Genomic DNA, 11695 nt, shown 5'->3' with positions numbered 1-11695 from the left:
TTGCCTGACTGGCAGGAGAAAAGCCATGGCTACTGGGCTGTGAACTGTGTATGTTTTAGGACTTGCAACTAGGAGGCCAGAAGAGGCCCTTAAAGAGACCACACTCTAATAATTCGTGCCTGGTAGTCTGAGAATGTCTTTGTGTGGCAGCTTTACGCCTACCTTATTTCCCTGATTTGCTGAGCAAAGGAGAGAGGGTATGGCATTGTCAGAAGTGATCGAGTAGGTGACCTGTGGCTAGGACACCTGTTCCGTATGTTTTTATTTTCAGCATTATGGAAAAGATATTCACTCGTCTTTCTAGAGCTGAGCACAGGCAAGCAAACATGTTGAGAATGTCAAAATGGCAGGGAAAATCCTGCCTTTTAACCAAGAGTGAACAGAGTGAAGAAGAGTGAACAGAGTCTGCTTTGTTTCCCCCCATCCCCTGTCCCCTGCCTGATTTCATAAAGAAAAAGAGGGAAGAGAAAATTCTGTCAGGATTTCTCAAATGCAAAACACGTCCACACTGACAGAAATAGACTGTTTTCTATTAAGGAATCTGGTCATGGTAACAATTATATTTTTGAATTTATCATCATGTTTATAAAATGATACTCAAGAAAAGATTTTAAGAGGAGATTTTGTGAACAAATTCCTCCAGCCCAGCTCTCTTTGGGAATGCCTCAATAAGCAACATTAGCCACACTGCTAATGTTTTTTGTTGAACTTTGATGGGGAGATTTTACAATTGCTGCAAATTGAAAAAAAGTGTCATCCCCTATTTTCCAATTTGTGATATTAGTGTTTTCTATTTATTAAGTTCTCCATGCCACCTAGTGTTTATCTGAAGAAATAACCAGATTCTTAGCAAATACCCTTAATCCTGTGCAGGATTTCAAGTTCATGCTCTAACTCAGTTTCAGGTAATAGATGAATAAAAAAAAATTGCAATAATCTTCAGAATTTCATAATTAAATATTCACACAGATGACTAAATTCTTTTCTCTAAAGAAAACATTGGCTTTTTTCTTCTATAGGATATTCTGAAATACAAAAAAATCCTAGAATGGTCATGGTGGAAGAGACTTTATAGACTTTTAGTCTACACTCACCACACTCTTATACCAGGAAACCCTTGTCTAGAATGCAGTTTCACAAAAGCTTCTCTGTAACTTCAACTTTAAAGTAAACAACATGGCCAGAAAGCCAGGAGGGGCCTGAAGACCATTCAGAATCTCTCTGTTTGCCTCCATGTGGTAGCAGTGAGCACCAGGAAGTAGTGGGCAAAGACAGCCCAAGAAAGAAAGGGCCTGCTTTAGCTCTGGCAGATGCTGGCGCAGCCCCAGATCTTGTGGCTGGAAGAGCTTGATCAAATTTCTTCTCCTTCTTCCTATTCCCATCCAAAAACAACAAACTCTAACAAACAATGCCCATAATGTTGGCAACAACAGAGCTGTCCTTCTCAAAATCTGTGTTCTATCATTTGATTTCAGTGATTACTAAAGCTTTCTAAATGCTACCAAAAGCTGAGCGAGGACTGGAGAGGTATGGAGATGCGGAACAGAGCTGTTGGAACTAAAACCAGGTTTCCAAAAGGACCTTGGCAATCCTACAGAGGCCCTTCTCTGGGTTTACAGAAAATAGTGGTTGTCATAATTTTGGCAAACACATGTCCTGTATTTTATACAATGGCCCCAATTTCAAATATTTCCTCTTGTTGTTCATGTAAGCACACTTGGCCTGCTCACATCAGGGGTCCTACTTTCTTTTGAGGGGAGTGCTCAGAAATATGCTCACCATCTCTTTAAGGTGGATGTCCCAAAAACACAACCCTGCTTCTGCCACCTTTGGCAAACTTAGTTACAGTTGCCTGAAGGGTCACAGATTGCTGATGGGGTCGGGGCTTGGGAAGTCAGCTGGAGACACGAAAAGTTGACAACCTTGATCTATACATTTGGAGTCTATAAAGCACATTCACTTTGGGCCAGTAAACATGAAGTGGATCTTAATTAGTTTGTTTGTTTGTTTCCCCTTAATTCTGCTGATCTGGGCAGTCTATAAATCTTACTGCAACAGACAAAATACCATAAGCATGACCTTTTTAAAATCCATCTGCAATGAGTCAGGGAGCCAATAATCAGAAGTGTCTCCAGGCAAGGCCCCAGAGGGATAGCAAGGTGGTGAGAGCTACATTTGACAAACTCCTCAGGCTCTGGAGTTCTAGTCAGTTCTGCCTAGAAAAGCCAACATTCCTGCTAATCATATTTGGTGTCCTTAATTGGAAATTTGTCACCATAATAGGGAGCCCTTGGGTCTTGCCTAATCCTCAGTCCTGCTCAAAGGTGAGGTGGTTGGCAGAGTGGGGAACAAGGCCAAAGAAAGTCAGAGGATAAGAGAAGAGGGAACAAGCCAGAAGTGAAGTTGGGCAGAGGAAGAGCATTCAGGACACCAAAGCAAGAGTGCAGAACTGAGAGAACATTCCAACCAAAGCCTCGGGGGCAAAGGGCCTAGGCAAAATGGGGAAGGAAGCCAGTGTTGACCAGGCCTCCCAGGCCTTTAAGCTACACCCCCCCAGTCAAGTCTTTCCAGCCCAATCTAAGGAAAAAAAGATAGATGAGTCTGCTCTTACTTTCAATATTTTAATTTCTTTGAGCTTCATCACTAACACCTTCTATCTCACTCTTTCTCTTCTTGTGATTCTTTTTATTGCCCTTCCTCCTATACTCTCATCTCATTAGCATATCCCCCACTGCATGCATCTCTTCATTTGTGTCTTTCCTCATCTGACAGCGCCCCAAACACTTCCTGATTCATGGAATTTGGGGTCAGCACTCCCTATTGCTCTGGGGTCAGGTATGCCAAGGCTTCTGACCATCAAAGCTGCTTCTTGAGTCTACTCACTTCCCACCCCTTGGTCTCACCTTTCCTGTGGCCAACACGCCCTAGACAGCATAGCCTCCTCTAAAGAGCTTGCTCTGATGAGTATGGTATGATCTAATCTTCTGAGTCATGTTGCTGCCAGGGGCGTCCAGGCCTCCCACTTTGGCAGGAGCAAGGTCTGCAGTTCCACAATACAGGGCTTTGGCACACCCTCCTCAATTTCACAGTGTACACTCCATGGCCTATGTGGAATGTGGGTCCTGTTGACGGCCCCCACCATTGGATGCCTACTCTGGGTTAAATGACATGAAAATAAAAAGCAGAACATTCTAAACTGTTACTCTTTTTAGAAAATATTATGCAAAGATTAAAAACCAATTTCCCAGACTTAGATTCTTTGCCCTTAACTTCTGTGGCAGTGGTGGGGGCTATAGATTCTTTTAGTTTTTCCGCTTCATTATTTTGACAAAATAAGTTTCATTTAATGTCACCTTAGATTAATCCGGAGTGGAGAGAACTAGATCTAACTGTATAACCATCTCTTATTTATTGAAAGTAGATTTTCATACCATTGGGAGCAAATGAGTCCAAAAGGGAAAAACTTTAGATATCCCAAACCTTCGCCACCAGAGTTCTTGACCTGTTCTGTGGGATTCTGTCTCCAGAGTCAGAGCAAAGGAAAAGGGATCAATTAGATGAGAGGCTCTCTTATGTCTGAGGGTCTAGCTGACTGTTCTTGCACAGTCCCTAAATGGTAGGAAAAAGCTATTGAATAGGGCCCTGCTCTGTGGCCCTTATTCAGCTGTCCCATTCAGCCCTGTCTCCAGCTAGTGGGAGTGAGGGAAGTCCCCCACAGCTGCACTTTGCAACTAGGAAATAAAGCTCTGAGCCTTTGATCTTTTCTTCTTGTCCATTCATGTTTAATCTTGTTTCTTATTTACTTCTTCTTCAAACTCAACTAACTTAGAAACTAAGGAATCATGTAAATAATGTAATATATTTCCTCCTCCAAACTCAAGCAGTTTGGGCCCATATGACCTTTGTGATTTTCATAAAATCACCATGGACCCCAGAAAAATATCTACATTTGCGAAAGTCATATAATAATTGAATCTCACAATGAAAGGTGCAGTAGGAATCATCTAGTCCAGCCTCATCATTTTATAGATGAGGAAGCTGCCGTCCAGAGTGGTTGGAAGGCCTGTCCAATGTCACAGGCTGAGACCCAGGATCACAACTCTCAGTTCAGGTTATTAAATGACACCATAGTGGTTTGAACCCATGCTTGGTTATGGGAAAGTGAACCACAGTCATGCAATGAACTTTCAGAGAATATATATATATATATATATATATATATATATATATATATAAACTTTTATTATTTGGGACCCAAAGAGAAACATCGGAACTCTCTGTTCAGTTAGTGATTCATGAAAACCCAGCTAAATCCCCATGGGTACTGTTACACAAGACCTCAACAAGTGAGAAATCTCATTCCTAGCCAAGTGTTGCTACCATCACCCTTCCAGGGGTAAAGCTAGCTACCCAAATTCCATAGCCACTCCTATGTGCACACCATCAAAAAGGCAAAGTGTCACTGAGGATGATGTCTCTGGCTCTGACATCAGCTCTATATCCACTGGCTCCCTCAGCCCTCCCACTTTCTTGACAGAGCTGTTCCTATCTGTCTCCTTCCCAGTGATGGAGGAAATAAAGTCTTAATAGGGGTTTTCTCATTTTTTGTCAACCTTAGGTAGAGAGAAAAAGCTGATACCATAATCTCCAGTAGGGCTCTATTCTGGGAAGGTCTGATACCACCCCAGTTTCTCACTTTTTCCTGTTCACTTAAACTCACCCTTCTTTCTCAGTTCAAGTCTTCCATGCAGGTACACATCCTGTAATTGTCTATGACGATATATATGACAAGATACAGGTAGTGATGTACACAGCTTGTGGCACCTCATCTCTCAAATCCTCCCCTTAGAAGAAATTGCCTGTGACTTTCCTTCAAAGCCTCAAGTTATCCAATAGCAAAAAATCAGAGTCCTTAAAGCTGACTCACACAGGGCCCTTCTTGAGTTAGAGCAGCATCTAACCTTGGGACATTTGGTCTTACTCTTCCCATCACCTATCCTTGGCAGACAGTTTACTCCCTATAGACAGCTATAGCTATACAGAGCTATATACACTAAGAAATTATAAATAGCCAAAACCGGTTTGGCTCAGTGGATGGAGCGTCGGCCTGCGGACTCAAGGGTCCCAGGTTCGATTCCGGTCGGGGGCGTGTATCTTGGTTGCGGGCACATCCCCAGTGGGAGATGTGCAGGAGGCAGCTGATCGATGTTTCTCTCTCATCGATGTTTCTAACTCTCTATCCCTCTCCCTTCCTCTCTGTAAAAAATCAATAAAATATATTTTTTAAAAAAAGAAATTATAAATATATGTTCATTCCAGAAAACTTACTTCAATTCATTCATTTAACCAATATTTTACTTATTCATTCATTCATTCATTCCACAAACATTTACATGACATATGGATGACTTCTTGAAGCCTTTCTTTTCTTTTAAATATATTTTATTGAATTTTTTTTACAGAGAGGAAAGGAGAGAGATAGAGAGTTAGAAACATCAATGAGAGAGAAACACAATCAGCTGCCTCCTGCAAACCTCCTACTGGGGTGTGCCTGCAACCAAGGTACATACCCTTGACCAGAATTGAACCTGGGACCTTTTAGTCCGCAGGCCGATGCTCTATCCACTGAGCCAAACCGGTTAGGGCTTCTTGAAGCTTTTCTTAACTAACTCAAGAATCCCCCAACCTCTAGGCTATGACATCACATGACCCTTTTATTTTCCTCATAGCATTTACAATAATCAGAAATTATCTTACAGATTGAATTACAATTTCTCTTACAACTAGAATGTAAGATCCTAAGTGATAAAAATTTTTCATCTTCATTATAATTTTATGGAACCACCATCATATATGTGATTTGTCATTAAATAAATGTCCTTAAGCAGCATATGACTGTATTCCCAATAGCCAAGAAATGGAAGCAAGCCAAATGTCCATCAATGGATAAATTGATTAAAAAATGTGGCATAGCCATATAATGAAATATTATTCAGCTTTAAAAAAAAGCACCCAATTGGCATGGCTCAGTGGTTGAACCAGGAGGTCATGGTTTGATTCAGGTCAAGGCACATACCTGGGTTGCAAGCTCCATCCACTGTGTGGGGTGTGCAGGAGGCAGCCAATCAATGATTCTCTCTCATCATTGATGTTTCTATCTCCCTCTCCCTCTCCTTTCCTCTCTGAAAATCAATAAAAATATAATTTAAAAAAAAGAAATAAAAAAGAAAAAGGAATGGAATTCTGACGCATACTACAACATGGATGAACCTTGAAGTCATTATGCTAAATGAAATAACCCAGTCACAAAAGGACAAATACTGTATAATTTTATTTCTATGAGATACCTAGTGTAGTAAAATTCACAGAGACAAGAAGTAGAAAGGTGGCTGGCAAGGGCTGGGGCGGGGGAGGAAAACAGTGTTTAATGGACACAAAATTTCAGTTTTGCAAGAATACAGCATTCTAGAGAGATGTTGCATAACATTGTGAATATACTTAACTGCTTAACTCGATACTTAAAAATTATTAAGATGGTAATTTAATGTGATGTAGCTGAAACCCCAATTAAAAATAACATAAAAATGAAAACCAAAACAGAATGATTTGGATAGAAGTGAAGAGAATGAGGACAGGGGAATGAAGAAGAAATGTTCTTTTATCTATATATATATTTTTTACAATGAAATTGTTTTCATATATAACTTGTGTAATTGAAATCATTGTTAAAAGCTTTGGAAAACAATTAGAAAAGGCCCCTGCTTTGGAAACATTAAGAGTCAAGTGAAGGAAACAGATATGTACACAAAGTAGGTACTGGGCAGTGTGGTGGGCAGCTAAGAGAAGACAGCACCAGGTGCAGCCAGCAATGAGAGGGCAGCCCTTTCCTCTTGGACAATCATAGGAGGAGTGGCCATTGAGTAGCTGACTCGAAGACAGGTAGGTATTTTTCTGGGGGAAGGCCAGTCTAGGCCCCAGAGACCACACCATTCAAAACCTTCCACTCTATATCCAGAGGCTGAGCTGCAGTATATTCAAACACAGTTCAAATAATGCCATGAAATATGAGGGGGGAGTACTTTAAAGATACTTTGAAAACAGTTGTTAAAATAACTAAACTAAGTGTCAAGGAATGCTAAAGCCCTAAAGCTTATTATATGCATACACAAAGTGATCTAAAGCAGAGATGGGGTATGCCAGACCCCACAAGCTGACTCCAAGGTTTTCATACAGTCATTAGGTTTAGCCTAACAAAACCATTACATAGAACTCCTTGGAGGATCTGCTGAATGAGTAAGAATGATTTTTAATTAGCATATTATTTTTTTATGTCAGTGTATAGGTTTTCAGTGCTTGAAGGGGGGGGGCAGGATGAGACATTTGTTCTCTTCAATTCATCCAGGCATTTGGGTTTATACTATTAATTTGTTCAGCAAACAGTTTATTTATAGCTAGAGCAAAAGAAGTTTTAACTCAACCCTTGTCTGAAGTTCAAATGGATGGGATCTAGAGGGTCCAGCATTCAGTCAAGATATTTATCTAGTCAACTCTTCATTAACCCTCTAATGAGAGAAGTGTTCAGAGAGTGCTAAAAGTCTTTGCTTTCTTTCAGGGATACGGTCAGTCAATGAATTCTTTTTTTAATAGTTTCAGTTGCCTTTCCTGTTCAGTTGTTCTTACATAAAACAAGAAAATCAGTTTGCAGTTCCAGAGTTCCTTGATGTCTTGAATAAGATGAAAATAGCCTGGTTCTAACGCCTAACATTCCCTAGGGGCTGCAATGCAGCTACTATTGCTCACAGGAACCCTGTGATCTCCTTGATGCCTCAGACATCTCCAGGGCTGGCAATAGAACACCAGCTCCCAAGCTACAGCGCAAGGTTATTTTCAAGAACAAATCGTTCAGGGACTCTGAAGTCAAGGCGGCTCTACTTTAGTGTGAAGCTCTACCTCAGTAATTCCAGCCCTTGGGAGCCAGCCCGTAGCATCTTGATTTAGGAAGCACTGTAATATTGTTGTGAAAAGCATGGTCTTTGAAGCCAAGCTGCTTGGATCTAGCTCTGTCATTTGCCAGTTGTGTGACCTTAGACAAGTCACTTGACTTCTCTGTGCCTCAGTCTCCTATCTGTGAAATTAGCATAATGATAGTTATGTGGATTACATGAGTTCACATATGTAAAGTGCTTAGGTTAATTTTAAAGTTTTCAAAGTATGTTAGTTCCTTCTTGGATCCTCCTTCAAATGAGTCAGCTCAGCATCTCCAGGCTTCCCAAAGGACTTCATGAAGGGTTAAGCCTTCTGGAGGTTATGCAGGAATGGAGACATGGGATTGCACTGTTAATCTGTCTGCCTTCCCCTCTAGATTGTGAGCATCTTGAGGGCAGGGCCAAGTCTTATTCATAGTTATATCCCTAGCACCTCACATAGTCCCTGCCCCCCCAAAAAAAGCATCTCAGTGAAAGTCTTTGAATTAAGCTCTTTTGAGATTCTGTTAATTTTGAGCTCAGCAACAGCCTAATCAGGGGCCCCAAGTGGGTGATTTCTGAAGTCAATGACCATGTCTCATTTTAGGGTCCTCTGTGAGCAGTAAGGGAGAGTAATGGAGAGTACTACTATTGGCCCATATGCTAGCTCCACTAGAGGTTCACCAAGTACCAGTAGGAAAACCTAAATAGTTACAGCTGATGAACACCCATTTTTCTGTAAAGTGCTTGAGAAGGAGATGGTTTAAGGGAGTCCAGGCATGAAATGGTACACAATATCCCTTCCAAAGATGCCCATTTCCTGATCTCCATAGTCTGTTGCCTTATATGACACAAGGGACTTTGCAGATGTGGTTAGGTATCCTGAGTCGGGGAGATTATCATAGATTATACAGGTGGACCCGAAGTCATCACAAGCTCTTATAATTGGGAGGCATGAGGATCAGAGTCAGAGAAGGGGATTTGACAATGGAAGCAGATGTGAGAGAAAGATTTGAAAATGCTGTACTTCTGACTTTGAAGGTGGAGAAAGGTGCTGTCCACTAAGACATGCAAACAGCCTCTAGAACAGCGGTTCTCAACCTGTGGGTCGCGACCCCTTTGGGGGGTCGAACAACCCTTTCACAGGGGTCGCCTAAGACCATCGGAAAACACATATATAATTACATATTGTTTTTGTGATTAATCACTATGCTTTAATTATGTTCAATTTGTAACAATGAAAATACATCCTGCATATCAGATATTTACATTACGATTCATAACAGTAACAAAATTAGTTATGAAGTAGCAACAAAAATAATTTTATGGTTGTGGGTCACCACAACATGAGGAACTGTATTAAAGGGTCGCGGCATTAGGAAGGTTGAGAACCACTGCTCTAGAAGCTGGAAAAAGGAAGGAAATAGATTATCTGGTGAAGCTTCCAGAAGGAACACAGCCCTGTTTATCCCAGCCTCTCCTACACTCTTCCTTAAATAGCAAAGCACATCACATCATTCTCTCATTCTCTTCCTCAAAATTGTTCAGTGGCTCTCCATTGATACCAAAATTCAAGTCGAGTCCAGGTTTGTGATCTCATGAAATCAAAGAATGAGTTTCATGGACCAAGAGGTGAGCAAAGTTTTTATTACAGAGAAGCTCCCTGCAGCAGGGAGGGGACCCAAATGGGTTGCCCTTGAAGCTCACTAGTCAAATACATGCTCTGACACATGCCTAGCTGTGTGACTTTAGGCAAGGTACTGAACATCCCTTTGCTGCTATTTCCTCATTTATAAAATGGGAATAATAATAATACCTTCCCTCATAAGACTGTGGTTAGTGTAATGAGAAAATACATCCAAAGCCCTTAGTGCTATATGTGTTGGATATTATTGTTAATAGATGATGATGATGATGATGATGATGATGATGATGATGATGATGATAGCATATTATTAACACTACTAGAGGCCCGGTGCACAAAAATTTGTGCACTGGCAGGGTGGGTGTGTGTCCCTCAGCCCCACTTGTGCTCTCTCACAGTCTGGGACCCCTCGGGAGATAACGACCTGCTGGCTTAGGCCCGCTCCCAGGTGGCAGAGGGCAGGCCCAATCCCTAGGTGCAGCCCCTGGTCGGGCTCAGAGCAGGGCTGATTGGGGAGTTGGGGTGCCGCCCCCTGTCATGCACAGAGCAGGGCTGATCAGGGGGTTGGGGCGCTGCCCCCTGTCATGCACAGAGCAGGGCCCATCGGGGGGTTGGGGCTCCGTACCCTGTCACACACAGAGCAGGGCCAATCAGGGGGTTGGGGAGCTCCCCCCTGTCATGCACAGAGTAGGGCCAATAGGGGAGTTGGGGCACCACCCCCTGTCACACACAGAGCAGGGCGGATCAGGGGGTTGGGGTGCCACCCCCTGTCACACTCAGGGCAGGGCCGATGGTGAGGTTGCGGCTCCACCCTGTCACACACAGAGCAGGGCCGATCAGGGGGTTGGGGAGCTCCCCCCTATCAAGCACAGAGCAGGGCCGATTAGGGGGTTGGGGCGCCTTCCCCTGTCACAAACAGAGCAGGGCGGATAGGGAGGTTGTGGCCCCGCCCCCGTCACACACAGAGCCACAGGGCGATCAGGGGGTTTGGGCGCTCCGCTGATCCCGGTGCTAGGAGACCTCGCTGCTCCGCTGATCCCGGTGCTGGGAGGCATATTACCCTTTTACTATATAGGATAGAGGCCTGGTGCACAGGTGGGGGCTGGCTGGTTTGCCCTGAAGGGTGTCCTGGATCAGGGTGGGGGTCCCGCTTGGGTGCCTGGCCAGCCTGGATGAGGGGATGATGGCTGTTTGCAGCTGGTCACACCCCCTTCAGTGTGGGGGTTCCCACTGGGGTGCCTGACCAGCCTGGATGAGGGGATGATGGCTGTTTGCAGCTGGTCACACCCCCTTCAGGGTGGGGGTCCCCACTGGGGTGCCTGGCCAGTCTGGGTGAGGGGCTGAGGGCCGTTTTCAGGCTGGCGGGTGACTGAAGCTCCCAACCTCTCCTTTTTTAATTTTTTTTTTTTTTGGGGATTTATTTACCTTCTATGGCTGTCACTGGAACTGAGAGCCGGCTTTAGCTCTGAGGCTCGGCTCCAGCTCTGAGACCTCGGCTGCTGAAAGCAGGTATCTGGGTTTGTTTGGCTTCTATAATTGAAACTCTGTTGCAACTCCAGCTCAGCCGGCTGGTTGAAAGCATGGGGTTTGTTTAGCTTCTATAATTGCAACATTGTTTCTTAGAGTGCAGCTCAGAGCCCAGCAGTGGCAGGCGGGGAACCTTGGCTTCCTCCTTCACTGGAGCAAGCAAGCCTCCTGTTCGCTTCAGCTGCCTGGCTGCCGGCAGCCATCTTGGTTGGCAGTTAATTTGCATATCGCCCTGATTAGCCAATGGGAAGCGTGTCGGAGGTACGGTTAATTACCATGTTTGTCTATTATTAGATAGGATGTTTCCTATATAGGCCTTGTCAGCAAGGGCTAGTCCCTTCACCATCTAGTGGCTTCAGTTTCTTCATCTCACCATAATAACAGCCTGTACCTCTTATGTTATTTCCAGGTTTATACTTTATTTAAGTATGTAAAAAATGACTTTAAAATGTTTAAAGTATTAGGCAAATGTTAGGCAGTCCCACTGTAGTTCAGATATTACTTTACCTCATGCCTCTCCCCAGCAGACACACTCCCCCATCACCAAAATGGGATCACC

The sequence above is a fragment of the Myotis lucifugus genome, unplaced genomic scaffold (genome assembly GCF_000147115.1).
Source record: "Myotis lucifugus unplaced genomic scaffold, Myoluc2.0 scaffold_2, whole genome shotgun sequence".
Classification (NCBI taxonomy): domain Eukaryota; kingdom Metazoa; phylum Chordata; class Mammalia; order Chiroptera; family Vespertilionidae; genus Myotis; species Myotis lucifugus.
The sequence above is the reverse complement of the archived record's forward strand: the minus strand, read 5'-3'. Positions refer to the sequence as shown.